The 5865-nt window shown below is 39.0% G+C and overlaps 1 long non-coding RNA gene across 1 annotated transcript; it reads right to left on the bottom strand.

The window, feature by feature from the left end:
• Positions 1-2149: 2149 nt before the first annotated feature.
• On the bottom strand, positions 2150-3245 carry LOC113471743. Its single transcript, XR_003394325.1, has 2 exons — positions 2750-3245; positions 2150-2477 (listed from the first exon to the last, which is right to left on the bottom strand). It is a non-coding gene; the product is annotated as an uncharacterized LOC113471743 (long non-coding RNA).
• Positions 3246-5865: the final 2620 nt, after the last annotated feature.

Raw genomic sequence — 5865 nt, 5'->3', positions numbered from 1 at the left:
ATATTGGGGTGTGCTTAGTCTCGAGAGAACAAATGAGTAGCAGTGTGTCTGTATATCCATAGGTAGATGTCATGTGACTGAAGTTAGTGGCAGCATTACAAGAGACAAAAAGCATTTTAATAGAACAAATTAAAGTAGACATGCTGTGATATCCATTTTAAAATTATTGCCATTTACCTTGTAATACAGGTAATACTTACCCGTAAAATCTACTACATAAGAGCAAACGGTAGTGTGAAATCATCACTCGCATCAAAACTCCAATTACCCAACAATCCTCGAGTTTGGTTCTAAAAGAAAAATAAAACACAGTAGGTAGTTAAAGTATGTTAGTCCATTTGATCGAGTTTTGGTGGGACCCTTAGCATTGGTAGGTATGCATGATGAACTTAGACTAGACATTATTAGACCAAAGATGTCGCGCCGGAGGAAGGTAATGTACGTGGCATTTTCTGTCACTCAATCCTTTTTTTTTACTTTCTTTACTTAGAGTGGCAGGATTCTCAAGGTTGAACTCTTCCACCCAAACACTATCCAACTTAGACTAGAAATTATTAGACAAAAGATGTCGCGCCGGAGGAAGGTAATGTACGTGGCATTTTCTGTCACTCAATCCTTTTTTTTTTTTACTTTCTTTACTTAGGGTGGCAGGATTCTCAAGGTTGAACTCTTCCACCCAAACACTATCTTTAAGCTAACTTACTATGAACGTCCAGGGCAGGAATATCCTTGCAGTCATGAAGCCCTTGTTTTCGACAACTTCCACGCCCGCCCCTGATTGGAACATCATAATGACTTCTGACTGGTTGAGAACGTAGGACGGGGTGTACACTGTCACGCCTGGGGCGAAGGGATAAGGGATAACAGGGAATAATTAATGAGAACCCCTTGAAACCTAATTCTATTAATCTTGGGTTTTTCCAGTATTTGGCCAATGGCTCACTTTTGGAGAACGGATATTAAATGAGAGCTTCCTTAATAAGCTCAAAATTCTGTGCTTACATTTCATGTCTTCAAATTAAAATCAAATAAATCATATGAGAAAATGGAAAAGATATAGGTTTCAGGCGTCGTTTTAATTTCCATGATGCTTTCTGGCTTTCTCGGACTTTAATTAAAGAAAATACAATCTAGCTAACCACTTCTACCGTAAGAACCGGTGGAAAGTAAAGAAGTTCTGATTTACCGTGGAAATGTTGAGTTTTGAGTGAGGACCGATCGAAGAAGATCCGCTTTCCATTGGCAAATACATCCAGTCTGTATCTCCATTGAGCTTGTGGGGGTCTGAGTCGAACTTCTATGATAGCGGATGTGTTATCGCGAGCTGAGGAGAAAGAGGAGAATGATTTTTTTTTTAAAAGAGGTTTGACAGAGGGAACTGTAACTGCTAAGGTCTTCTCGTCCCGAAATCGAAGAGAGAAGGAAGACAGGACAGGAGAAAGCCAGCCGTTCCGAGAACGAACAATATCCCACCAGGATAAAAACCGCCCCGGGCGGGAATCGAACCCACGGCCTAGCGCTTACAAGGCAGACGCACTACCAACCAAGCTAACTAGGCTGGCAGAGGAGAATGAGAGATAAGATCATTAGGGTATTGTAATTCAGAAAGGAGTTCCTTAACTTTAAGCATCTTCTCTGGGCCATTTAAATAATTCATTAGGCAGCGGCATCGGCAGTGGCAATAGAACGTTGAATACAACAGTTCCCTATGAATCTCTGAAGTTAAGCAACGTTGTGCGTGGTAGTTATCCGTATGGGTGACTATCTAGCGAATCGCGTAGGTACTGTTAGCTTTTTCTGGCCCTACTCAGACTAGGTGAGGTCTACTCAGACTAGGTGAGGTCAATGTGAGGAAGCATATAGCTTATCGCCGAATGGAGGGTAATATCCCTGTCTCTTAACATCTTAGACCTTAGCAGTTATACTGTGACGTTAACCCCCTAATGTCCTCTGTCCTCTATTACTCACCTACAATGGAAGTAAGCTGTGTAGCTCGTATAGGACCGTACACGTTGTTGCCCAGTTGTTCAAATCTGGCCTGAACATCGAACTTCTGCTTCTCTGAATCTGCATGGCTTACAAGGCAGACGCGCTACCAACCAAGCTAACTAGTCTGTTCTAAGTGTTCTATGCTATCTATATTAGGCAGTTTTATGGTTATTAGCGAAAATCGTATTTTTAGTTAATGGGGAACTGTTGGAATCATGTAAGTCCCCATCAAATTACCTATTTACTATTTATCCATGCTCCACGAAACACATAAAATACCTGAACTCCATCATCGACAATCTTCGTTTCTCGTTTCGGTGAAATTCGTGTGAGATCGGATTTATCAACTCGGGTAGGCTCGGGTTTCGTTTTCTGCTCGGATTTCGTTCTCTCCCATATCGTCAGGTTCAGGGGGTGGCGTGCTGACAGTTATTCGCGGAGATATTGGTCTTCGTAGAGAGCCGCCGTTTTTCTTCAACGAACTAAATCTGAAATATGTGAAAATAGGTAATGAAGAAGTACTAACTTGTGTGATGTATAAATCTACCTAATAAAAGTGAAAGATAAGATCTCACCTAAAATTCTTTGAAGTTTTCCGGTTCTGTACTTAAATTTTCGAATGTACTCGGTTTCGTGAGGACAAATGAGTAGCACTGTATAATCTATTCATCTATAAAGGTACATGGCATGTCAATAGCAATAGTTACCCATAAGATCTATTAGCTATAACATGATAGCATTAATTGCTGACATTACTTACCCATAAGAGCTGTTGCTTGCACTGTCCCTGACTTGCTTGATGAGGATCTTGTATCCAACACAGATGAGACAAATGAAGAGCGGTAGAATTATGATCAAAATGATGGGCAGAGACTTTCCAAATGTGCGAACGGAAAATTCTTCTTGGTCTGGATGTTGATAGGGTCACAATAAGAGGAAAAACAGCACAAGAGATATTTTATTAGGATAGAAATTGATCTGAATATTTTCAGAATCGTAGATTCAATTCAGAGGTGATTACGTTATCGTGGAATAGAAAATATAGAAATGTATTATGTAAAAGAGAATCAATCATATTCAAGCAAGCACATGTGTCTAACTTTTGCTGATTAAAATAATTACTTTGTGGATTATTCGTTACAATCAGTTCCGATTTTAAAGTATTCCATCGCGAAAGTGAAGGTTTCACACTCTTTGGTACGATGTAGTAGTAGAAGATTAGATTTTCAGAGATTTAGAGGGTGTGTAGTACGAGAAATATATACACGAGAACTAAGGCTGAAATGATGTCAACATTCTTATTCCACAGATAACTGAAGTCACTTGGATGTTATTAGTGGTGCGATGTAGTAGTAGAAGATTAGATTTTCAGAGATTTAGAGGGTGTGTAGTACGAGAAATATACACGAGAACTAAGGCTGAAATCATGTCAACATTCCTATTCCACAGATAACTGAAGTCACTTGGATGTTATTAGGACTAGGGTACCAATGTTGCTTTCAATTACTCTGTTGCATGCTTACATGTTACGTTCAATAATTATTTCACGAATTTGTTCATACTTGGGTTGGCAAATATGGAATTATTGGCTTGAAACTGGAAAAAATATAGAAGAGCTTTTAACAGCAAATGCAATATCTCTTTTTGTGGAATAGGAGTGTTGATGAGATGTTATTAAAAGACAACTGAAGTTACGTTCAATAATTATTTCACGAATTTGTTCATACTTGGGTTGGCAAATATGGAATTATTGGCTTGAAACTGGAAAAAATATAGAACAGCTTTTAACAGCAAATGCAATATCTCTTTTTGTGGAATAGGAGTGTTGATGAGATGTTATTAAAAGACAACTGAGTGTGAGAAGAATAGGCACCATGGTGTATTTGAAACAAGATAATGCATGAACTTATACTAACCTATTCTGTTGAGATTTCTGATAAAAATAAGATTAAAACAAGCCAACAATCCATCCTGCCGGCCCAAATGATATGATAGTCATCATTGACCACATAATTCCACATGATTATTGGCAGTTCAGAGAGTATTATGCTGTACTAAATATAGAATTAAAATAAAATGTATGAAGGATTTGTTACTCACCCACACTGGGAGCTTGGTAAGCGACACAATCCTGGGAGGGACGTCGTTCGAAGCGGAATGTTTCACAGCCCACGGCTTGTTCATGTTGCCACAGACAACACATGTAGAATGGGGACATGTCGTGAAACCATTGGGACAGAGTAGGCACCTGGAAATTTAATGAATTTAGGAGGCCTTACATACATAATTTTCCTCCAAGTAATATTAAGATAGTTATAAGTTAGAATTAAAGAAAATTGTGTACATACTTGTTTGTATTTTATCACAATAAAATTATTTCATTTGATTTGATTTGACATAATCAGTCCATCAGTAGTTGATGGTCGGTGTAAAAAGCCTCGCCACCACCTCTATATCATTATATCTTTCCTGGCTATCTATTTCCCTCCAATTTCCTCCTTTTCCTTTAGGAAGTTTAGGAGGGCTTATAGTCCCGAAATCGAAGAGAGAATGAGGAAAGCTGAATGGGAGAAAGCCAGCCTTTCCAAGAACGAAGTTTATCTGTTTAAGAGAAAGTGAGTTTCAAGTTCTGATTCGACGATTTTTTTTTTTTGGTTTGTCGCTACTTTTAGGCAGATACCTTTCACGATACCTTTCAAACGGTTCGACCGATATTGATGAAATTCGCCAAAATGTAGAACATATAGGTAAGGGTTGAATGATAGAGATTGCTCCAGGCAATAATTCGCTTTTTTTTGTAATGTCTTGTAATTGTGTACCTACATTGAATTATAAGCAATAAAGGGTCTAAATAAATAAATAAATTATATAAAAGACATTTTCTTATGAAATATGGCGGCAGGTCCGGTTTTCAGGGGCCATGAGACTTGATTCAAATATTAACCACTGTACCTCCCAGCATATTACCACTCTCTGGTGCAAACACTAGTGGTAAGTTAGCTCCAGCTGAAAACAAGAAGTTGTATTTCTTCTTAAGGTGCATCCACACATAGTCGATCGGCCATCAATCGATGACATGAATACTCGAGATCGTCAAATGTTATGAAGTGTGGATCGCCAAATACAGTGGCTGGAAATTAAAATAACCATGAAGATATCAAGATACATTGTAATATTTTCGGACTGGTTCAACACTTCAGCCAGTTCGATTTCACCATTCAAGGATTCATTCTCCATCGGAATTTGATTTTGGAATCCAGAAATAAATTTGCTCTCATTTTGCATCTGATTTGTCTTCTAAATATTATAAATGGCGACGAGGATGGGATAACGTAGTGGTGGATATCCGGATGGATGACCATCTGGGCAATCGCGTGCTGCTAGCTTTTTCCGACCCCACTCAGACTAGGAGAGGTCTATGTGAGGAGGCGGGAGGCGGGTAGCTTATCACCGAATAGAGGATAAAACTCACGTCACTAAAGACCTTAACGGTTATACAAGTGGCATTAAACCCCTAAAAAAGACCTTTATTACTCACCCACAATGGAAGTAAGCTGTGTCGCTCGTATAGGACCGTACACGTTGTTGCCCAGTTGTTCAAATCTGGCCTGAACATCGAACTTCTGCTTCTCTGTATCTGCATGAACCAGGACGAATTCTCCTTTGCCATTGAATGTATACTCGAGATCGTCAAATGTTATGAAGTGTGGATCGCCAAATACAGTGGCTGGAAATTAAAATAACCATGAAGATATCAAGATACATAATACACAAGTTTTTTTTCCAAGAGGTTTGACAGAGGGAACTGTAACTGTTATGGTCTTAGCGTCCCGAAATCGAAGAGAGAAGGAAGACAGGATAGGAGAAAGCCAGCCG

Source organism: Diaphorina citri, unplaced genomic scaffold (genome assembly GCF_000475195.1).
Source record: "Diaphorina citri unplaced genomic scaffold, Diaci psyllid genome assembly version 1.1 scaffold2911, whole genome shotgun sequence".
NCBI lineage: Eukaryota > Metazoa > Arthropoda > Insecta > Hemiptera > Psyllidae > Diaphorina > Diaphorina citri.
The sequence above is the reverse complement of the archived record's forward strand: the minus strand, read 5'-3'. Positions and strand labels throughout refer to the sequence as shown.